This window comes from Hypanus sabinus, chromosome 20 (genome assembly GCF_030144855.1).
Source record: "Hypanus sabinus isolate sHypSab1 chromosome 20, sHypSab1.hap1, whole genome shotgun sequence".
Taxonomy (NCBI): domain Eukaryota; kingdom Metazoa; phylum Chordata; class Chondrichthyes; order Myliobatiformes; family Dasyatidae; genus Hypanus; species Hypanus sabinus.
In genome coordinates, this window is record NC_082725.1 from 36,610,774 (window position 1) to 36,636,771 (window position 25,998).

Genomic DNA, 25,998 nt, shown 5'->3' on the forward strand with positions numbered 1-25,998 from the left:
GTTGGGTAGCCTCCAACCTGATGGCATGAACATTGACTTCTCTAACTTCCGTTAATGCCCCTCCACTTCTTAACCCATCCCTGATATATTTAGTTTTTATTTTCTCTCTCTGCCCATCACTCTGCCTGCTCTCCATTTCCCTCTGGTGCTCCCCTCCCCCTTTCTTTCTCCGTAGGCTTCCCATCTCATGATCCTTTCCCTTCTCCAGCTCTGTATCCCTTTTGCCAATCACCAGTCTGGCTCTCAGCTTCACCACACCCCCTCCGATCTTCTCCTATCATTTTGTATTTTCCCCTCCCCCTCCTACTTTCAAATCTCTTACTATCTTTCCTTTCCGTTAGTCCTGACGAAGGGTCTTAGCCCAAAACGTCGACAGGGCTTCTCCCTATAGATGCTGCCTGGTCTGCTGTGTTCCACCAGCATTTTGTGTGTGATGCTGGAGTTTCCTCTGTTACCTCTTGCATATTAATAACTAATGGTTGGCAGTAACCGCACACAATAAATTTCCCTGTGTAAGTGGGTGACAGAAAATTGCTGATGGGTGAGTTTGTGGTGGGTGAAGTGGGCGGAAATTTAATATGTACACAAGCAAATAAAAAAGCTTAAAGTAAAGTGTGCTTAATGGTCAATACAGTTGTGAGAGATGAAGAACACATATTCGTTCTTTATGATTCTATGATGTTGAGTTCCTGCTCCACTGCTTAAGAGATCTGCATAGAAAGTAGCAAGAGATGCAGTATATCCAACCATGAGTATGGAAAACAAGGCCTGGGGTAAAATTATAAACACTTTTTAATCCCTGAAGAAAGAACAATGGATTTGTAGCATAATCCATTCCCTAGAAATGAATAGAGAATTTACCTTCTCCATTAGGAGCAGAAAGATGTAATATCCGTGTGATCTAACGTCACTGATTTTTAATCGACAATGGACTTTCAGTCTCCAGGTTCCAGCTAAACACCATAAATTTATTGCACGTAACCCAGTGACCACTCACATTGACCCTGCATTCCATGCTACAAGTTACAAAACCCATTATACAACCAAAATTGTGTCTGAAGTATTTTTTAAATTTCCTTTGGCTTGCCCATGATTCAAATATTAATCTGTTTGTTTTTAATGCATTCTCATCCCTGTTGATGAATAATGGAGCAGCATGTGAATACGCTTAGGCATTTGCTAAGACAATTGGTAGTAGCAAATATTAAATATGTACTCTTTGGCTTACTGATAGCAATCTTTATTCTCAGTTGGTTGTAGGCCCCCTCCAGGAGTTCAGTACAAATTCCTAACTGATGCTCCATAGCAGCACTCATGGAGTTCTGCAATATAAGTTCGCTGTTTTTTTTTGGTCTGAAATATTAAACATCTGCCTTCTCAGGAGGCTGCAGAAAATATCACAATACTGTTCGGAAACAAACTGCTCGCAAGTTCCATTTTACAATGAAAATCCATCAGACTACACAATTCTATAAATTACAGATTATCTAACCATTCGTTGTTGCTAGTGCAATTTTAGGCCTAAATAGGTTTTTGCATTTTCTTACATTCCAACACTAATTGCACTTTTTAAGAAAAAAACGTATTTTATCACTTTAATAGATGTTAATACGTTTGAGGACCGCAAATCCAAGTTGCAACACATGCGAAATACCGGAGAAGCTCAGCAGTTCAGGCAGCATCTACAGAAAGGAATAAATAGTCCATACTTTGGTCCTGATGAAGGGGCTCGGTCTGAAACATTGACTGCTTATTCCTTTCCCTGGATGCTACTTGGCCTGCTGAGTTCCTTCAGCATTTTGTATGTGTTACTCTGGATTTTCTGCATCTGCAGAATTTCTTATACTCCTCTTTGAAGTTCACCTTCCCCAGTGGTAACACAGCAAGGGTAATGTGACTGGTTGATTGTATTGTCACTTCTTTCCAGAAACCTGTCAGCCCACTGCAGAGGAAATTATGGGATACTGGTGAGTGAACAAAACAATATGTATTGCCATAGTAAGGATGGTGATGAGAATCTCAGGTTGCAAGTAAGGTACATCAGAGAAGAAAGGGACTTTAAGGGGATTGCCTGATATTGGCACAGGATTATAGTGGAATGTGAAAATACATGTCCAAGGGCATAAATTTCCAGCAGCTCTGCCTTCAAACTCATTAAGATTTGGAATAATATCTGAATGCCATCTGTTATGCCAGCTCCCTTTTCAATTCAAACTGATATGAAGAGGAAAATGGGCCAGGAGTGGAATATCTCATTGAAGGAAATATATATGTTTGAAAAGTAAAACAATGCAGAGCTTTGAAGAAACAATGCAGTATTTAAGCAATCACAGTATTACTCTCAGAGAACTGATAGAGGTACAATATACTTTATAGTCTTCCACTGTTCAATAATACCTTACAATTCTCTTTTTATTAGACATAGCCAAAGGGTAAATGTATTTTTGAACAATGCACCTCCTCTCTTAAAAACCCCCTGCTGTGTTTCCACCATATCTCACCTGCAATACTTAATGCTCTGTGTAGACAACAGTAATAGTAAAAGGCAAATCTTCTATCAGATTAAAATCAATGAATGCTATTCCATCATCTCAAAGTTGACAGGGAATTTAATAAGGCAAAGGGATGATTACAGAGGAAGTTATTTTGAGACATGCAAATTTATTTTTAGGAGTATGATAGGAAGGAAAGAAATTTATTATCACTGACTTAAATGACATGACCTTTGTTGTTCTGCGGCAACAGTACAGTGTAAAGACATAAAATCACTATAAATATAAGTAAATAAAAAGTGCAAAAAGACAAAAACCTGTTTACTTCTGTATTGAAACAAGCAATGCAGAATCTATGGCTGGAAAAAAAATAAGAAGGGAAAGACCATGGAGTAATATAAAACTAACAACAGTAAATTTGAACCATGAAGCTGCTAGGTGTATTTAAAAAGCCAATTTAATTGGGGATATAGGATTTGTTATTTGACCTTCATCTTTGTGTGAAGCACCAGTACCTATAGTCTTCATAAAAGTTGATAAATCATACTCACAATTTTTAACAAATAATCATCAGTTCCACACTTCTTTTGTGCAGTCTACCAGCCAATCTTCTGGCAATGTCGCACTGTAACTTGTGTTGTTTTTATATACCGAGCAGGCAAAGTTTAATTGTGTCAGATACTGGACCTTTATCCAAAGTGACCTGCTTAGATCGAAGAAAATCCATGCAATGATATGCCAGTAATAAAGCTAAATTTAAATCCCTGCATATTTGAAATAATTTTTCTTCTAAGAAGATGATCTCTGATTTTTTGTCAAATATATCTAATTCAAAATAAACCTAATTCTGTGGAATGAATGCTATACAATGAAAAAAAACTGTTAAAAGAAAAGTAGACTTTCTGCAGTATATTCAAGGTATTCACAGAATAAGTTGCAACTGCTATTTCAGTGAGGCTCTGAGTGTTATTGTTAATTCTTTCGCAACCCCTCTGATATACTGTAGGTTGAAATTGTGAGTCCTCAGTTCTAGGAGATGAAGATTTACTGCTTTATGCAATGGAACAAGAACACTCACAGACATTAATCTTTCAAAGATAGCCTAAAACTAGCTGATCACTGCCAGTGTTTCACAGAGATAGTTGTGCTCCAGATACCAGACTGTGAGCTTTAGTTGCTAAGGTGAAGCTTTAGTGAACTTGGTTTGTCAATTTAAGACCAACACTGAGATAATCCCTATAGAGAAGAAATCTGAACAGGCATCGAGAGTTCAGATAGATGCTTATTGCTCACAAAGGTTTTCACTGATAGACAGCTGCTTCCAGATCCTTCACTCTGGGATTTAGTGAGAGTTCAAATGATCAAAAACATAAAAAGTCACACAAAATGACTGGATTTTGCTTATTTTTCCTGAAGATTATTTAGCATCTATCTTTAAATGCAACACCTGAACGACAATACATGAACTTGTGAAGCTTTCAGAGCTAGAAGAGTAGTATTTCACTTGATCTCAAAGACTTACACAGCATCCTTTAAATCAAACTGATTTATATGCAGCAAGACAGTAACAATGAGTTGCAACTGATTTTTAACATAACAAATACAATGCTGGAATTAACAGGCAATTTGATGTGACCTTTTTGATCAGAATATTGCACATCTAGACACAGCTATTATCATTATGCTGTAATTAACTGATTGATTGTTTAATGAGAAAGTAATGTCAGTGGAATAATCAGCACAGGAGCTATTTGTACTGGCAAGGATGCTTTTCTTTAGTTTCTAATGAGTTTACAGCAGATTTATAAATCAGTGACATCATTAACATAGTGCTTGACCTCAAGGCTTAGTTCTGAAAGTCATACATTTCCTTCCATACCTCCAACGTTTCTGTAGCAGGGATCAGTGCAGACCAAAAACTAGTGATACTGCGTCTTACTGAACTCACGATACCTGCAACAAGGCAAGCTCTAAAAGCAAACTGTAACTACTCTCCAAATAAAATTAATTACATGCAAGGCAGAACGTTTCTAGAATTTTCTTTTAATGTGTTCATGTTCATCATCAGCAATATGGCCAAGGCCAGTGTTTATGGCGCCGTCCTAGTTGGCCTCATTTTAGTGATTTGCTAAAAAAATCCCAGAGCACACTCAAGAGTTAATCACATTTGTATGTCGAATGTGCACACTCAAGAGTTAATCACATATGGATCAGACTGGATAAAAAAGTGAAACAGGTTTCCCTCGCGAACATTGATGATTCATGCATGTGTCATGACATTCTACCTGTTATTATTGTTGATAGCTGCATTTAAAAAATGTTTAATCTCAAATTGACTCCGAGCATGCTTCTTTGGCAAGAATTCCACACCCTGCACTGATGATCCCTATTCCCATCTTAACCCTCCTCCTCCTCCATTTAGACACACTCCTCTGGTTCTCTACTTGCTCTGGATCTTTTCATCTTGAATTGCTGACAAGACATCAACCATCTTGACTCCAGCACTTCTCACTCCTCCACATAACATATACCCTCTAAACGTACTGCTCTCCGCTCACTCCACACAAATCCCAACCTTACCAATGAACCTGCAGACAAAGTGGGTACTGTTGTATTGTGATGAAGTAATCTCTTCTTTGCGGAGGCCTAATGGCAACTCTCAGACACTTTCTCATACCTACCCCTTGAAGAGGACCTCAGCCTGGACCATCAGGAAACAGCCTCCAACAGCATCACTGACCTCATCAACTCTGGAGAACATCCATCCACTGCCACCAAACTGGTAGTTTCCTTACCCACACTGTTTGCTTCTTCCTTCCACCCAAGATCCACAAACCTGACTGTCCAGGTAGGCCTATTGTCTCTCCCCACTCCTGCCCCACTGAATGAGTCTCCTCATACCTCAGTTCTATTTTATCCATCCTGGTCCAATCCCTTCTCACCTACATCCACAAAACTTCTCATGTTCTCGATTTCCTCACCAACTTTCAATTTCCTGGCCCAGACAACCTCATTTTCATCAAGGATGTCCAGTCCTTATATACTTCTATCCCCCATCAAGAAGGCCTTAAACCTCTCCACTTGTTTCTCAATAAAAGTACCAACCAGTTTTCCCCCACCCCCCATCACTGCCCTCATCAAAGTTTCCTTCATTTTTTTCCCACTCTTTCCAGACACAAGTGGAAGCCATGAATACTGCATGGCCACAGCTATGCCTACCTCTTTGCTAGCTGCATAGAACAATTCATGTTCCAAGCCTTCCCCGGTTATGCTCACCAAGTCTTCCTCCCCTACATTGACATCTACATTGGTGCTGTTTCATGTAGCCATACTGAAGTCATCAATTTTATCAAGTTTGCCTTTAATTTCCACTCTGCTCTTAAAATCACTTGGTCCATTTTTGACACGCCTTTCTCCTTTCTCAATCTTTCTGTCTCCATCTCTGGAGATAACCTGTCAACCGACATCTTTTATAAATGTACTGATTCCCATGGTAATCTTAACAATTCCTCTTCCCACCCCGTCTTCCATAAAAATGCTATTCCCTTTTCTCAGTTCCTTCGTCTCTGCTGCATCTGTTCCCAAGATGTGGCTTTCCTTTCCAGAGCATCAGAGACATCCATCTTCTTCAAAGAATGGGCAATCCCTTCCTCCACAAACCCACAACTCCTCAATTTCCTGAACATCCACGTTTACCCCATTGTCCCGCAGCCTTAACAGAGTTCCTTTAATCCTCACCTACCATCTCACGCGCCTCTGCATCCAACGCATCATTCTCTGCAAAGACATCCCACCACCAAACATAGCTTTGCTTCTTCCCCTCTCTCTACCTTCTGAAGGGATTTCTCCCTCTGTGATATCCTTGTCCATTCATCCCTCCCCAGTAACCTCTCTCCCAGCACTTAACTTTGCAAGTTTCCAAAGTGCTACACCTGCCCATTCACCTCATCCCCCACCTCCATTCAGGTCCTTAAACAGTCCTTAAAAGTGGGGCAACTTCCCCATAAATCTGCTGGGGTTTGTTATTGTGTCCAGTGCTCCCGATGAAGGATTCTCTACATGGGTGAGACCCATCATAAATCGGGAACTGCTTCATTGAGCACCTCTGCTCCATTCACCTAAACGGAAACTTCCTGGTGGCCAAACATTTTAATTCTGATTCCCATTCCTGTTCTGTCAGTATGTGGCTTCGTCTTGTGCGACAAAGAAGTCACCCTCAGAGTGAAAGAGTACCACCGTCTAGGTAGCCTCCAACTATATGGCATGAATGTTGATTTCCCTTTTCGGGAAAAAAAAGATATTCCCTCCCCTTCCCCTCTTCTTCTATTCTCCACTTCTGGCCTCTTACCTCTTTCACCTTCCTATCACATTCCCCTGCGTCTCATCTTCCTTCCCTTTCTCCTATAGTCCACTCTGCTCCCCCCATCTTTTTATTCTGGTGTCTTCCCCTTTCATTTCCAGATCTGAAGAAAGGTCTCTGCCTGAAATGTTGGCTGTTTATTCATTTCCATAGATGCTGTGCGACCTGCTGAGCTCCAATATTTTTTGTGTGTTGTTCCAGTGATAGTTGTTTTGAATTTATATTCCCAGTTGCCCTCGTCTGATTTGAATTTGTATCTATGTAGGCAACATCCACGCTCAACAATCTCCTTCATTACCTCCTGAATAATTACCTCCTAGATCAAGTTAGACAAACATGGCATGCGTCACACAAAGCTCTGCGGACTGTCACTAGGAAGATCATGGTTTTCTAAATTTTAGTAAATCATATCCCCAGGAATTTTCTTTAATAGCTTCCATTATTGACGTGAGACTCACTGATCTAAAGTTTATAGGATTATCACTTTTTTTCTTTTATAAACATTAGAACAAAATTAGCTGCTCATCAGTCCCCTGCAACCTTGCCTGTGTTAGAAATGACACAAAGATATTGGTCAAGGCTTGAGCCATCTCATCTCTTGTCTCTCTCAGTAACCTGGACTATATCGCAGCAGGCCTTTGGGATATATCCACCTTAACATTCTTCAAGAGAAACACTTAGTGGTTTCAACACTACCCTTTTCTTAATGTCAAAATTTCTCAGCGTATCAGCATATTCCACACTGATCTCACTGTCCTCCACATTCTTCTCCTTTGTAGATGGGGAGGCAAAGTAGTTATATAGGACCTTTCCATTGTTCTAAACCTGAAAACACATGTTCCATTTATACTTTACCTCCCACAGATCAACAGTGTTGTTTGGTAGGTTAATAGAGTGCTACAAATTGGATCTAATAAAGGTGGGTGGTAGGTGAATTGGGATGGAGGAAGCTGATGATAGATACATACATACTTCATTGATCACAAAGGAAATTACAGTATCACAGTAGTGTTGCAAGTGCACAGATATACAAATATTAGAAGAGAAGTTAGAAAATTAAAAAAAAATCACCTCAAAGAGTCTAACAGGAGGGGGACGTCACTTCCCCAGCTATAGGTTGACTCATTATAGAGCCTAATAGCAGAGGGTAAGAATGACCTCATATAACACTCTTTAGAGCAGCACAGTTGTTTTAGTCTCTTACTAAAAGTGCTCATCTGTTCAGCCAAGTTAGCAAGCAGAAGGTAAGAAACATTATCCAGTATTGGCTGGATTTCCCGTGAGGTCCTTCATTCTACCACAGCCGCTAGTGTGCCCAGTTTGACTCCTATAACAGGTCCAGCCTTTCTAATCATCTTATTGAGCCTGTTGGCATCATCCATGTTAATGTCAATGACCCAGCATACCACTGCATAGAAGATTGTACTGGCAACAACAGACTGATAGAACATGTGAAGGAGAGGCCTACATACTCCAATGGACCTTAGTCTCCTCAGGAAGATGGGGATGTCATGGGAAATAAAAATACTGTAGGATTAGTGCAGATTGCTGTTTGATAGCTAGGGTGGATGAGGAGGTCCAAAGTGTCTACTTCCTTGAATGTCAGTTTCCTCTATGACATTTAGAATCAACAGGACTTGAAGGAACCCACTTTTCACCTACAAGCTAGCCTTTTCCCAAAAATCTAAAGGCCAACAGAGGATGATCATTTAGATCAAATGGTGCAGAGGAGTTCTCAATTTGGGGTAAGGGTGAGATCTGCATCTCAGTCTATCTGTGCATACACAAGCCAGGTTGGATGCTATGTTGAGAACAGGGCTGTTTCAGCTCCTGTCCTCTTCATCCTTCTTGAGCTGCCACCAGCACTTCAGAATGACTGATTGTATCGAAGTATAATTTCCAATGAGGAATGGAGTGTGAATGGAGCATTAGACCAGAATAGGATTAGCAGACAGAAGCCCAAACCCTCTGAGGACAGAGATGGGAATGCAGATTAACCATGGAGTGAATTAAGAGCAGGACGCAGTGTTTCATAAGCCTACTGTTGTTCGATCTGTCCCCCAGGGCTACATCAATCTTTATAGGCCAATTATTTGATATGGACATTACCAGTGTGTCTCATGTTTTTAATCATTAATTTCAGGGGGTTACCATCAGCCCAGTAAAAACAGAATTAACTCCATTCTGTAACCACCAGCTTCAAAAATATCTTAATGGGAACCTGATTACTAACATTTAGAGCACTGTGTTCCAAAGTTTATTATCTAAAATAGTTCACATGGGACTGCACAGCTGACTAATGCCATGTTGCTGTGTTGATGTGCTATTTCCCTGGATCCCAGTGAGCACAATACAACTTCTACTTCCATCTGGAAGTGGTGAGGAGACCTGCTGACAGAGGAACATGCAATGATTTTAAGTTGATAAACTTTGCAGAAAGAAACTCCTTGCCGAATCTTCAAAGTAGTTCTTTGAGACAAGAAGAGATACTTGGGTGTGAACTCAAACATCCTGCAGCATCCCTTCCCTACAGGGATCCTAGTCAGTTGAAAATTATTATACCAGGATCTGAGCTCTGAATTTTTAGCTCCACACTGGGCCTAATTTTGTGATTTTTATTTCAGCCTCTCAAAGTTGTTATTTTTTATTATTATTATCACATCTTATATTTCTCTCTTACAGTTCTGCCCTGTAGTTTTGATTGCACAATGTTTAATCCAGCTGAAAGGTTCCTGGCTAAAAGCCTTTGTCATAAAAATATTTTTATATGTGGCTAATGGCTGTTCAGGTAATTTAAATTGCATCTCATCATGGGGATAGGAAATGTTCTGACTGCATTGTATAAGTCTTCAATACCCTCTAGAAATTCCTAAGAAATTTTCCTGATGGCGTTATAATATTGTTACCCATAGCAACCAGTGAAATTATTACTCCATGGTGTTTCCTTTACCTTTCAAGCACTTCAGTAAATCTGTGCAGTTTCATTCAGGAATGGTAGAATGTTTTATACCAATATTATTTAATTATCCAATAGCGTTTGGATAGACAATGAAAAAGAAAGCATTTCTTGCACATTTTATAGTGTAATTGAGTGGACTGAAGGTCATTGATAACCTTTAGTTAGTTTCAATGTCACACTGAATCTCTGCCATCTGCTGTATGTCAAAATTTTTCTTCTACAATTTAAAATTTTTAAACAAAAGAGATATAAAATGAACAGAAAGCATTGAGAACAGCAGGACAAACAGCATTTACAGACAGAGAAACAAGGTTTACAGTTCAGGTCTGAAACCCAACAAAAGCCACTTATATAGCATCATTAGAGAGGTTAACATACTTCTCTATGTGATGAAGATTGATACTGACGCACGTAAGAAATACTAGGGCTGATGAAAGGCAGGAGTGCAGAGTGATTTTGGGAGTGAATTAGAAGTTAGAGATTTGACAGCTAAAGGAAAAGCTACCAACAGTAAATAAATTTAGCATACAAGTCAGAACTAGATGGGTGTAGGTATCACGGTGTTCAGTCTAAAGGAGATTATGGAAAGGGAAGGGCAAGACCTCAAAGGAATTCAAAAATCAAGGATGAATATTTAAAGGACAGCACACTAGTTAGTTGCAGTTCATTGCACTCTGTGCCATTTTTTGCTAGTATTCCAGTGTTACTACTTTGCTTGTAGCTGATTCTTTGGAGGGTAAGAAGGCAAATGCAGAAATTTGTCTATATTTGCATTTGTTTCATGGTGGCCTGCAGGCTGTGATAGTAACTAATATATAGCAGAGCCAATCTTAGTGAAGTCCAGCATCATGCAAGGATTGTCTGCAGATTTCAGTTGTCTATGATCAGACTGGGTAGTTGAGCTCAAAGTTTTCATCAACTTGTTCACCTAAGCATGCTAGTTGAGATTAGATTAGTTTTATTTGTCACCTGTACATTGAAGCATACAGTGAAATGTATGGTTTTGCACCAAATCAAACCAGCAGGGCAGCCCAGAAGTATCACCCAGCTTCCAGTGCCGACATAACCTGCCCACAACCTACTAGCGCTAACCCTACCTGTATGTCTTTGGAATGTGGGAGGATACGGGAGCACCTGGAGGAAATCCACTCAGTCACGGGGAGAATGTACAAACTTCTTGCAGACAGCATTGGGAATTAAATCCCATTTGGTAAGTGCTGGCTCTGAAATACAATTGTGCTCACTGTGCCACGAGAGAATGAAGTTGCACTCAATACCTTCAAGACAGAAATTCTTCGAATATCCTGCTTCACTGAATAATACATTGCTCTCTAACAACAAAGGTTCAGACAAATCTTGGAGAATGTGAATTATTTCCCATATTTCAGAAGCCAACTTTTCCCCAAAACAAATAGCACTGATGAACTTCACCATCATCTCTACTGTAGCTGCATTGTTTTTTGGCATCTCAGGAAAGGTATGCTTGAAGATCAGGATCTCAGACATCACACAAAATTCATGGTCTGCTAGGCAGTGACCCCTGCCCTCTAACACACTATACTTCTGAGGATTAGCCAGTTTAAACAGCGCACATCTTCATGTACAAGAGAAATATGTTGGTTTAGGTTGTGGAATTGTTATTTCTCTTATACTTTTCTTGTAGCTTAACTTTCCTATGCTTGCTTGGATTTTTATATAATCACCTATACACATACAATTGTTTAGTAAATTTTCCACTAATTGTAGTGTGGCTGCCTCTGTATTTTTCTAAAAATAGTTTTTCTATAAAAGGCAGTATACCGCTTAAAAGGGGTTATTTTATAGCTTAATTCTTATTTCTGGAATATTGTTAACTTTTTAGTTATTTTTCTAGCTTTTATAAAGGAAACCATAACTTCTGTGTTCTCAGCTCTTCTTTATCAGTTGATTATTTGTTCTTGTAATACATAATGAAACGGCCATAAGTAGCAAGTATCATGCCTCATTTTTTACCCCCAAAGAACCTCTGGATTACCAAGCACCAGAATCCAACAGTAATGCCTGCAAAATTACTGACAACATAAATGAAACCAATCCCAGCATCCTCTACCAGGCCAACATACCCAGCACTGGGGCATTAGTTATGCTCAAATGAGCTCATCACCAGGCCACTTCATTCACACCAAACACCTAAAACAATCATTCTATTTTGAGCTGTCACGGGAAGGGATTTTAGGTGGACCGCAGATAAGATACAACAAGTATGCACCCTGAGGAATTGTGACATTCCTGTCGACTTCTGGGGATCCATGGCATATGTACTCTATAAAATTAAGGAGCATTCAGGAGGTAGTCTCATATATTTTCATTGGGAACGCACTGAAGCTCTGCAGAAATGGCACAATGTACAGACCAATTTAAAAGCGCCTCACCCAGCTACAGTATACTGTAAGGTGTCCCCTGCCCCATTTCTGGAAGAGTCTGAAGACCGCATGTAGATCTCATCAGTCACCTCAGAACCTACAGAACTGGAGTGTAAGAGAATCATTCTTGACCCCAAGGGATCATTTAAGAAGAAATTCTGTTATCCATATTGTTATGATCCCACCCCCCTCCTTTGTGAGAATCGCAAGAGCACCCGTTGAGGGGGGGTCAGTAGACCCAGGAAGTGAGAGAGAGAGAAATGTGCCAAAATTGCACGTCCCACCTGGGATGCAGAATAAGGCGACAGCGACTATTGTCTCATGGAGACCACGTGAAAAGCCCTCGGGCAAGGTGGGCTGGTTGAGAGAGAGATTGCATCATCCCAACCTGATTGACACCTGCGACCCCGTGAGGAAGTATAAAGGAGAGTCTTGGGGAACAGCCCCTCAGACGCACCCAGAAGACATGAGAGAGTGATCCCGCAGCAGCGGGAAGCCATTCTGAAGGAAGCCACGTGCGTTAGATTCCGGGATTGGAATTTGTGGCTGGAATCACAGAAAACCGCTTTTAACTAAAATCGGGGAGAGGGAACCAACGCTCCCCCGATTTCACGGAAGATTCATCAAGACTCGGCAAGTTCTTTCTCTTCTCCCCCCAGTCTCTCTCTCTCGGTCGCCCCATGTGAAACCCAGCGATTTTCAAAGGGCTGAGACCTGCAGCCTTCTGAGTGACTTTTATATTTCCAACGGACAATCTATTAACCCCTAGACATCAGCAGAGCTCACTTCTAAATGATGATTATTAATATACCCGCGCTTTAGATTGAGTGTTGACAATGTGCACTATCTGAATGTATGTATTAACCCTACTTTTGTGTCCCTTTATAAATAAAACGTTTGAAAATAGTGACATCAGACTTCAACGGACCTCTCTATCTTTGCTGGTAAGTTCTCCAGTTACGGGATTTATAACAGTATTTTAAAGTGTGTATGTGGCATAAGGTTGTCCTATAGTAAGAGTCTACTATACATCATCAAGGATTAGATGACCCTTATCGTATAGGCAAAGAAGAGATTCCCAACACACACAAAATACTGGAAGAACTCAATGGGTCAGGGAGCATTTATGTTGGAAAATGATCAGTCAATATTTTGGGACATCCTGGCCCAAAGCTCCAAATGTTCATGTTCTTCCATTGATGCCAGCTGACCTGCTGAGCTCCTCAGCATATTGTATGTGTTGATCCAGATTTCCAGCATCTGCAGTGTCTCTTGTGTCTGAGATTCGTCATTTTTTTGCTCTGTCCTGCATCACAAGATTCACAGTTTGTTCACAGTGCTGCTGCTAAATAAGGCCTCGCAAAGATGTTGGATTTAATATAGTGTCCTTTTATTTCTGTCTTTCTCCTGCATTATTTGTGAACAGCAACTGCAAGAGCAGAGAATTGCCTCAAGGCATTTCTCTGTCAAGAGTGCAACTAAAAGCCATAATTAGGACGTTGCCTTGGCTTCAACTTTATGTGCTTTAATTCCACTCACTAGCTCAGTCTAATACAATAACTATTAATCTTCAATTAATTCAAAAAGCAAAAAAAAGCCAATCATGAATGAAACACTTAAATTCTTCCAGCAGTCTAATCAATACATTGAGTGGGACAAATTTCAGTAAAATGAACTCACTGAAATATAGAAACATAGATTTTCTACAGAACAGAAAAAAATCATTCAGCCCATTCAGCTCAATGGTCTGAAAAATAACTGTCCATATTCGTTCATGAAACATCGAGGTTTTATAAGCATATTTCCCATGTGGCTGTTCTATTTAAAGGACATTCTTTGTTCCTACTGAGGTCTGTGATTTTCTATGCGTAATCTCAAACTGCAGTCTCACAAAGGTCATGTTTAACGTTACAGTCAATCTTAACTTCTTGGCCTCAGGATCATTCCAGGTTGTTGCTGCTGCTACCTGTCTCATCTCATTGTTTGGGTCAGGCAGGTTATCCAAACTGCACAATGGAATTCCAAACTTCATCAAAGTTTCCACTATCCTACTGGAGCAGGCAAAATCGACTAGAATTGTATTGTCCAGCAAAGTGCTGGTGTGGCATTAACCTCCTACAGAACTTCCTTCCACGCTGCAGCCCTGGAGTAACTCCACAGCCTTCACACACCCGGTGGCAATTTATTAGGTACTTCCTGTACTTAATAAAGCAGCTACTGAGTGTACGCTCATGGTCTTCTCCTGCAATAGCCCTTCCGTTTCAGGGTTTGATATGTCATGCATTCAGAGATGCTCTTCTGCACCCTACTATTGTAATGTATGGTTATTTGAATTAATGTCACTTTCCTGCCCACCTGAACCAGTCTGGCCATTCTTCTCTGACCTCTCCCATTAACAAGACATTTTCTGCCACAGAACTGCCAATTATGATGTTCTGTTTTGTTTTTCACATCATCCTCTGTAAACTCTGGAGACTGTTGTGCGTGAAATTTCCAGCAGTTTCTACGATAGCCCATCAGGCACCAACAATCATTCCCCGGTCAAAGTCACTTAGACCACATTTCTGAGCAACACATAAAAAACGCTGAAGGAACTCGGCAGTCCAAACAGCACTATAGAAAAAAGTACGGTCGACGTTTCAGGCCGAAACCCTTCTGCAGGACAGGAGAAAAAAAGCTGAGGAGTAGATTGGAAGGTAGGGGGACAGGAGAGAGAAATGCCAGGCCACATTTCATCCCATTCTGATGTTTGATTTGAACAACTAAACCTCAACCATGTTTTTGTGCTTTGAGTTGCTACAACATGATTGGCTGATTCGATATTTGTATTAAACAGCAGGTGTACAGGTATATCTAATAAAGTAGCCACTAAGTGTCCATGATTCTTTGCCAAATAGTGACCCTAAGGAAAACATTTAATCTCAACCAATTACTGCAACAGCTTTTCAATCCATAGCAATACCAACCTTTCAGAGAAACAGTGTTGGTTCTCTTGTGTCAAAGTCACAGAAAAAGACCCACTGAATTTGTGCTATTAATCACCTATTTACATTAATTGTATAAAAATTGTTCTTTTATTTTAATTCTTCACACACTTCTATCGGCTTTCTCCAGTTTCCACCTCTTTTTTTAATATGAAAGGAAACGTGTGCACACAGAGGAAAGCCATACAGTCTCATGGAGCACATGTAAGCTTCCTAGAGACAGCACTTAAGGTCAGTTATTGGATCCAGGTTTCTGGTGCTAGAAGGCAGTAGGTCTACTAGCTGTAGCACTGTGCCACCTTATCAAATGCAGCCATCAGGCCAACTGCTGCCATCTGTGAGAAGATGTGGATCAATAGAGGACACCACACTAAAATTAAGATCATTAGTTTAAGCTTGGTATTAGACAGGAAAATGAAACAATGCTCTTTAGTAACAGTCAGAATTGAAGATCTTAATCCTTACACAACTTTCTCAAATATGATTAGGGACTTACAGTGCTATTGTTATGTCATTAAAAGTGATGAAACCAAGGAATATCCTCAGGTTATTTTTGGTGTTAAATTTTAGCTCACCAGTTCAGCTAGTCCACCAGCATAGCTAGGATATCTTGAACTGTTGTTATCCTCCAGATTGCCCAGTGCTATTCAGTTCAGTGTCATCTGCAAATTCTGAAAATTGTAACCATGCTCAAATCATTCACATATAAAGATGAACAATGGTTCCCATTCCTTATTTCTGGGAAACACGTATTTCTATCTTCCTCCTACAGAAAATGCAGTTCATCAGTGTCTTAAACTGTTCATCAGTTCTCTCCATTTCCTGACATTAAGCTACTTGGTTTCTAGCGCTGCCATTGCTCATTTTGTTCTATTTCTGCCTGGCAATCTTCAGTTCCATTTTACTTGGGCAGATTCATTTTGAATCACTGAAGCTGAACCTCCTCCAATGAAGCCTTTTTATTCTTGATTGTTGCTTGTTCTTTTCCATTATATTTATGAATACACCAATCACTGATTCTTAAATGACACTTGCTCTGTTGGACTAAACTCCTTCCATGGAACTATATATCATAATGCCTCCTTCCTCAGGATTGAGTACTTCCAGCATTTTCCATTTTTATGTCTCCTTCCTTATAACCCCAGAAGCTGATGAATGATGACAACTGTTCAGCCAAATATGCTTCAAGCATCCCCCGACCCATAGCGACTATTGAACTGTTACTACCACTGTGTGTTTTAGGATAGTTCATATTTTCCAATCTCTATGTTTTACACCTCTTAACTATTTTCTCTGCTCTATCTATAGAATAATGGCCTTTAGTCATGCAATAGTTCTTTATGTTTTCATAACTCTAGCTAAATAGATTCTGACCTAAACATCTCTGAAATATAATATTTCTTTAAAACTGGGAAATTGTCCTTAACCATTACTACCGCACTAACTGATTTCTACTATATATCCATCCTGAATAGGTTGTATATTTTAGTAAAACCATTATTTTCATTACAGTGTTATAATTCCTTAAGCCCATTATTTTCAGCAGTTTACCAACCTTATTTACCACTCTTCTTCATTCATTTAAATTCAGACATTGTAATCCTACCTTAGACTCTCTAATATGATTTCCAGGTGATATCCACTTCTGTATTTCACAGATTTATATGCTACTGTTTGGTGCTGTTTGGAGATTTACATGATCATGTCTGGATCAGGTTGCTGTTTTAAGTCCAACACCAAAGATTTCAGCAAAAATGGTCAACATTCAAGGTGAATTTATTACAAGAGTACACACATGTCACTACATACAGCCCTGTGATTCTTATTCCTGTGGGCATGCTCAGCAAATCTATAGAAAAGTAACTACAAACAGGATCAAAAAAAGAGCAAGAAGACAGAAGACAACAAAATGTGCAAATACAAATATAAATAAATAGCAATAAATAATGGGACTGTGAAATAACAAGATAAAGAGTCCTTAAGTTGAGAACATTGGTTGGGGCAACATCTCAATAGACGAGTGCAGTTGTCCTCTTTTGTTCAAGAGCCTGATGGTTGAGGGGTAGTAACGGTCCTTGAGCCTGATGCTGTGAGTTCTGAGGCACTTGTCCCTTCTACCTGATGGCAGCAGTGAGAAAAGAGCATGGCCAGGGTGCTAAGGATCTTTGATGATGGATAAAAATCCGTATTAAAACTTTGGTGCAGTTCTAAAGGAGTTATGAACAGTCAAATTTTTGAACTGCCCTCTAAGTTGTATGAAAAAGATCAAATGAGTCATTACAATAAAAACAGCTGAGTTTTTTGTTGCTGTGCTGGCCAGAATTTACCTAATATCACAGAAGTTGTTTGTATAGTAATTTATTTCAATGGAATCGATAGAATATATGTGCAAAAAATAAGTCGTCCCTTTCCTACTCATGAAAGGTGACTTCCATACAAAGGTATTTCATTGGTCATAAAATGTTGTCAGCATTCCAGTAAAAAAAATAAGCTATATAAAATACATTGTATAAAATATATAAAGGGCTTTTGGCCTAAAACATAAGCTCTGTTTCTCTTCCCACAGACACAGTATAGCTTGACATGCTGAGAATTTCCAGCAGTTCCATTTTTACATTAGTTAAAAGGCATTATCTGTTAACCAATTGATTCTGCTCTTCGACATGTTTCACAAAAATTAAGTGGAATCTGAAAATAAGAGAAAGAACAGGAAGGAACAAAGATTTTAAATAGAACAGCTCCACGGTGACAATGTAAAAAGAAAGAAATCGGCTAAGGGAGCATTCTTGTAAATTATATTTGAACAGATTCTCAAAGTATAGGTTCAAATATAAGTTACAAAAGATTAGTATATGGAAAGTATCTTAATGCTAGCTATATCAACTGGGCAGTAGAGATTTACATAAAAAACACAGTTGTTGAATATTGCTGTGTGTAAAGGTGCTTAAAATAATGATCAAGATAACATTTGCACTAATAGTGAACAACCAAATGATGCATATTTTAAATAATTAGCAAGGAACGAGTTGGAGTATTTAACTTTAGTCACCATGCTTTAGGTACAATGTAGAGGTTCTAGAAAGCATGCGGTAGTGATTGACTAGAATGGTTCCAGGAATGAATGACGTCAGCTATGAGGCTAGACTGGGAAAGCTGGGCTTGTTCACCTTGAGACCCCAAAGACTACAAGAAGACATAATCTTGATATGCATGGTCATGGTGATGCAGAGAAGGCAAAGAAATAGGACCTGTTCCTAGTTGAGTGTATAGGTTGAGGTTGTTGAACATTTGGAGAAATCTCTGACAATATCAAGCTTGAAAATACTGATGTACTGTGGTGCAGGAAGTCCATCACTTGGTGCAGCTGAATATTTGTAACCATTGTACAGGTACAGGTACAGCATTGCCATTTAACAGACAATAAGGAAAGACACAAAATGTTGGATGAACTCAGCAGGTCAGGCAGCATTAATAGGGAGGAATAAACAGTCAATGTTTTGAGCTGAGACCCTTCAATAGGACTGGGCAGGAATGGGGAAGGAGACAGAGGTCTATTCAGCCATATTTATTTATTGGGGTACAGTATGGAATAGGCCCTTCTGGCCTTTCAACCTCAATTTAATCCTAGCCTAATCATGGGACAGTTTTTACAATGACAAATTAACATATTGAAGTACAGGAGGAAACTGGAGCACCTGGAAGAAACTCTTGTGTCCACAGGGAGAACATACAAACCCTTTACAGACAACAGTGGGAATTGAACCCAGGTCACTGGTATTATAGAGCATTATGCTAACCACTTACATTACCATGCCACACAAATCCAATCAGGCTGTTCACCACAATGATGAAAGATGTTGATATCGGTGTTATCAATACACAGTTTGGATTTCATAAGGACCATGCTCCAGACTTAATTTATGCTTTGACTTTCAACATATTTTATAAGGTTATAATTCAAAATAGTGTGATTAAAATGAGAAGGAATGGCTGTGAGATGAGGCTTTAAGTTGGATTATTAATTGAAAGATAATAAGCAAAAGGTAGTAATCAGCACTGATAGTTCTAAATGGACAGCTGTGACAGGTTAAGCCCTCCAGAGATTGGTCCTATGACTTTTGCTGTACAAAATATCGAATAGTGACCTTCACAAGGTTGATCTAAATAGAAATCCATGATTTGTGAATGATGCAAAGTCACGTAAGGAAAACAGAACAAGCAAAGGAAATTAATAATGCTTAAAGGAATCAGCTGATGCTAACTGACTGACATGATATCTATAACGGTCTGTAAACTGAAAGTAATGTTAAAACGAAACCAGGGTGAGGCAGATATGATTATGCTATGAAGAAAAATGCCAGACAAATACCAAATTTGGTCCATTGTACCAGCCATTTTGTTAGTCCCATTGCATGCCCTTTTCTCAGAGCTGCACAGTTATTCCTTTTTCAATATAGATCCACTTTCCTTTTAAAAGTTGCTTTCGAATCTGCTTCCATCAAGCTACCAGACAAGATATTCTAAATCACAGTAATCCTTGTGTTTTAAATTCCCTTAGATTCTTTTGCCAATTGCCTTAAACCTGACAAAATCCCAAATAATTTTGGATGTATTACATCTTTCATTAACCTTCCTGATTCAAGGAGAACAACTACAACTACTCTAATCTCACCCTAAATGTGAAGGCCCTCTCTAGCTGTCTTATTTTGGTTAATCTCCTCTGCACTTTATGACCATTGATTTTATTGAGACAGGGTGAAGACAAAGAATTCACGGATGCTGCCTGACCTGCTGAGTTCATTCAGCTTCTTTGTACGTGTTGATTTGACCACAGCATCTGCAGTGTACTTTTTGTTTAAAGAATTCATGGGACTGAGAAGATGTGATTGTCTTTGCTGACTCACCTGACAACTCACCACATTCTCATATTGCTCTAAAATGATTCTCACACATTTGCAATCATGTTACTTCTCAGCTAAGGCTCAGTGAACAATAAAGGATAAATTAGCCCATCCTTCTGCATAAGATGGGTGAAACTTCAACATAATTATTTCACAATGACAAATGAAACTTAAGTTGTGTTTCTGGCAATTGATAATTGCCTTGCGCTATGGCAAATATTAAATGCAGATTGCTGAACCTTTGTAGAAAAAGGACTGGTAAATCATCATAAAGTGACAGCAAATTAAATTCAATGGATTCTACCTCAGGTCTGACCAGCATTGAAAATCAACAAGCTTTAGAATTTTTCAGGAATCTGTTGTGTGCTGATTAACTTAACACTTTTGAATAATTATTTTATGCCAATGTTTTGAGTGATACTAAATAAAACTTTGTCCTTACAACACCAAATGAATTAATTTGAAATTCTCATCACTTTCAGATCTCCACCATTCTAATTTCTGTTCCTCCAATTCTAGTTGCAACAACTTCTCCATGTTTTTGTCCTGCTCTTGGTAATTATGTGATCCAATATCAAATAAGTTGGTTACAGTTGTTCGACTTTCATCTTGTTTCTACTTCTTTCACTCTGCTGTTTTTATCTCTGCATTCTTCTTGCTTTTTTCACCCACTTTCTTCCCACTCTTCCTTCCATTGGTCCATCCTTTTGACTTTAAGTCCCTGCTGTTGCCCAGCAGATTCCATAACCATAGGTATCAAAGCCTGTTTTCTGTTGTCGACACTCCGGTATGTCAACAGTAGGAAGGGGGCATTTCTGCCTTTATGCTGAGCTCAGAACAAAAATTCAAAGTTGCAATGACCACAAGTGTATTAATCAAAAAAAAGCAGCAGGGAGAGAATCTGAAGGTAAAGGATTGTTGGCAAGACACAAAATAACATGTTGCATTAATCTACTGCTATTCTCTCCAGGAATGTAGCAAAGCTCTCTTAATGCAAAAGCAATAATCAGACTTTAGAATAAGAAGTATTGTTGAAGCTTACTGGTAAAGAAAGATAATAATTTGATATGTAAAATGAAACTCAATACGTTGAAAGTAATAGAGGCAATGTGAGAATTCCTTCTGAGATCACAAGTGTACAAATAACTGAGAGCCTCATAGTATCATTCAATTTACTGTGATATGAATGAACAAAGCTTATCAGTCTGCAGTAAAAGTGTGTGAACTCCACCTGCGTTTGGCAAAGCATCAGACATAAACGGCTGATAGCTGAGATGCAAAAAGGTTCAGAACCTTCTTTATTTTTAAACAAAGAAGCAGATTTTCTATTGAACCATCAAAGAGAAAAGAAACGATCAATATGCACCGGATCAGTGACTGAACTGAGAGCGAACTGTTTTCTTTTAGAGATATGTTAAATTCATGGGGTATCATAATTTCATAGATTGAAGTTACGATCTTTGTGCCAGTGCTTGAATGCTTCCATTAGTTGATAAAAGATTCAAAGTAAAGGTTTTCCTGAATGTTAATATTGCAGCAGGGATGAATCCCTAAGATTATTGGTCTTTATTGTTATCCTTCTCTGGAGACCAGTGAGTGACTTGTTAGAAGCTGTGAAGTTGTCAATTCAAAATAAATTATTCATCACAATTGCAATGCTGTGGTTATGAGATTCCAATATGCCAATTAGGGTCATAGCCTAGAAACCCTCGCTTGATCACTTATAGATTTGCCATCAGATTTTCTAAATGATATGCCATGACAATGAAGCAAATTATTTTTGTTATTTATTGTGCTGTTAGACAACCTATCAAAACTAATAATTAAGCTTTCTTCAGTCTTGCATCTATAATGTATTTGAAAGTGATGTGGGCTGAGTTTACAGAAATCCCATTTGAGAGGACTTCTGTGTTAAAGTCTGTTTAATAATGATATATTCTTGGTATCAGGTAGCAACTGATTAGATTTAGAGATTTTTGTCATGCCAAATCCTCATATTAAATGGAGGGAAGGGCTAAGACATTTCTACTCCACCCACTTGCACTTTGGAAAGCACCCACATCAGACTGCCCAAATGAATAACTGCACCCAGTAAAAGAGAAAGAAAGGCATGTGTTTGTACACCAACATTTACACCATTTTCAGGAAGATTGAAAGTGTCAAATAGCAAATGATATGCTTTGGAAAAATGGTCACACTTATAACATTGATAAAGCTGATGCTTTAGCCTCCAGGTGAATGTGGTAAGATAAGAGAGGAGGAGCCTTTCATTTTGAAGGTCTGTTCTGGCATTCAACTGGATAGTGTTCCATATATGGCCTCTTCTATATCAGTTAGATCAGGCATAGATGAGGAGGTACCTACACTCAATGATTTAGGAACAGCTTCTTCCCCTCAGCTATCATATTTCTGAATGGTCTATGAACCCCAGAACACTACATTATTACACATGCTTGGCAATATTTACTTATGTAATTTATAGGGTTAATGTCTTTGTGCTGTACTCCAGCTGCAAAACAATAAGTTGTATCGGTATTGATATTGGTTTGGTTTATTATGGTCACATTCAGTGAAAATCTTGTTAAATATTGTTTGTCCAGATTAAATCATTGCATAGTGCACTGAGCTAGAATAAGGTGAAACAATAACAATACAGAATAAGGTGTAAAAGATAACAAAAATGTGAAGAGCAGGTAAACGATAAAGTGCAGAAATTTAACAAGGTAGATTGTGAGGGGCTAAGAGTCCATCTTATTATATCAGAAGTCATTCAAGAATTTCATAACAGTGGGATAGAATAATAAACCTGAAACTGTTGTTTCTTGTGTCTTCTCTGTCACTATTTAAACTCTTTCTTCATTCATTTGCCTATCAACCCTCCATTTGCTCCATCTCTTCTCCTTACCTTTATACTGGCTATGTCCCCTCTACCTTTCATTCCTGATAGAGGGTTTCAACCTCCAATTTCATTTGTCCATTTCCTTCCACAGATGCTGAATTTGTTGAATTCCATCATCTTATTTGTTGCTTCAGATTCCTGCACCTACAGTCTCTTGTATTTCCAATTGTGGACTTTTCTAAGTTTCAGTGGTACTCCAACAACCAGATGCCCTTGGGCGAAGAGATTTCTGATTTTATTTACTATGTGTCCTGTCCTATTTTTCCCAATAAGAGAAAAGCTTATTTGCAAATATGTTACTATAAAAACACTTTAAACATGTCAATTAGGTAAATCTTTAACCTTTTAGACTAACCATAAGAGTGTTCAAATTTCATTACTGCAACCTGACCTCAAAATGTCCCCCTTTTAATTCCCAAGATCCTTTCAGTGAAAATGTTGTGTCTCTTCCAAGGTCAATACCTTCATTCTGAAGTGTAATACTCAGAAGTAAGCACAAATGACACTTACTTTGTCTTGTTCCAAGTCAGATCCTAAGGGTATTCCTTCTCACCCAAAACTTTGTTGAGATAAAGGCTAACATTCTATTATTTCCTCTGTCTGTGCTGATTGATTTGTATCAATGAGACACAGTGTCAGAAATCTGTGTCCTGCTATTCCCAAACCTGGCTGGAAATTATGCAATTATGGCTGTCATGTGAAGTTTAGGTCAGAATCATCAGTGATAATCCTACCATTAGAGCAACTTGCCAACATGTAGAAAATAGACAAGAAGATTTGTGATGCCCTCAATTAGAAACAATTAGACTGTAGATGCATCCTGATGAAGTGTCTTGAAACATTGCCTATCTATTCATTTCCATAAATGCTGCTTGACTTGCTGAATTTCCCAGCACTTTTGTGTGTTGCTCTGGATTTCCAGCATCTGCTGAATTTCTAGTGTCTTTGATTGAGTATTGCCATGTTATTGGGTAGAATAGGATCAATGGCTCTTTGCTGTCTTTCCATGTGAGTTAATGAATTTCTTTCCCTAACGGGAAGTGAACATTGCCAGCAAGGCTAGGATTTTTATTGTGCATTCCCAATCAGTTTCCAAACTGACTAGATTGCCAAATCATCTCTGAAATCAGTTAAGACTCAATAACATTTACGGGCTCTGAAGTCACATGGGGCCTGCCTGGCTCTGAACTCTTATTAAGTCAGTTTAGCTAATGATGGTGAATTTCCCAGAGTATCAATGAGTCAGAATTGTTTTCTTAAATAATAATTATTGAGTTCATTGTCACAGCTGCTGGAACAGAGAATGCACATGCAAACTGAGAGACCAATGTGCAAGATAAGCAATCTCTTCATGATTCTGATTTCATAAAGAAAATGCTCAATCACAGACAAGCCAGTAAATTTCAGCTCCTCAGCTGTAAATATGAGCTGCAAAGTGATAATTAATTTGTCATGTCTGGATAAAATTCATCAGAGGTTGCTTTACGGTTTACTTGTCAGAGCTTAGCAATGGACTTGGCTTGCAATTTGCAGAAGAGCTGAGATCACATGGTTGCTAGAACAGAACTGAAGATACATTCTAATTTTTATTATTTTTTCTTTCAGTTTTAAAGTAGTTACACTTGCTACAAATAATCAAAATATATAATACCTTACTATCTTAAATTTTCTTTTTGCTGTTTTATATATATATATATATATATATATATATATATATATATATATAAATTACTGTACATTATAGCTTTTTATTATTATGTATTGCAATGTACTGCAGCCACAAAACAATAAATGTCTTGGCATATGCCAGTGATTTTAAAGCTGATTTTAATTCGGATTCTAAAATTGATCTTTTTAAGGTGTTATAGCACATTGCTATCAAGAAAACACTGCAAAAGAAGGTTTCACTGAGAGTTTCTCACAAATCCCAGCAAGGCAGGACTCCACTATGCATTCCAATGAAGTCAGGTGCAGTGACATATATCACTCCGGGATATGGCTGGGAATGGTTCAATGTCAGTGGAACCAAATACATTTAGCTTACAAAGTCATTAGAAGTTTGATTAAAGAAGCAGAATTTGAGGGTTGTTTTAAAAGAAGAGAGAGATAAAAGGGTTTGGAAATTGAGGGCAAACTTATTAATAATAGGGAAACTGGGAGTGCAGAAAGGAAAAGATTTGAACAATGAAGGAGATTTTGAAGCATTCATTGTTCATAGGGCTATCATCAGTGTGTAATCTAGGAGATGAATCAATGAAATAGCAATAGTCCACTTGTTCAGTAGATGATTGCTTAATCAATTTTCAGAAAAATATTATTAAAGTACAACATAAAAAATATCTCATGCTGTTACAGTAAGCTTGCATGGAGTGGATGTCAGTCAGACAGAAATCTACATGGGTTTTCCTTCTTCAGATAGTGGGAGTGAACAACAAAATCATCTTCCAAGGGATTTTATATAATTGTCAAAATGCTGTGCCTCAGTGTGAAAAAAGATGGCCAGGATATTGATAAAATAGACTCTTGACCATACCATCCACCTCGCTATGATCTTGCAACTCGTAATTGACTTTTACAGCATTTTCTCTGTAGCTGCTACACTTTATTCTACATTGTTATTGTTTTACCTTGTTCTGCTTTGTTGTACAGTATAATGATCTGATCTGTATGAACAGTATGCAAGACCAGCTTTTCACTGTCTCTTAGCACATGCAAAAATAAAAGCCATTTCCAATTCATAAAAACTTCTGCAACTCAGTACCTCAGTACATGGAGAGATCTGCTTTAGCCATCTTTTATGGCAAAAGTAGATCTTATCAAGGGTGATCAACTCTACTTTGCAGTGTAGGTTATGATTAATTCTCATCATTGCTTCACATGAATTAGTCAGAGGAAGTCATTAAAAGAAGATGGAAATCTGAGAAGAACTTGAAAGTACAACAAAAAGAAAGTTATTATTAAAACAGAAAATGCTGCAAACATGTCAAATTTCAACTCTGGG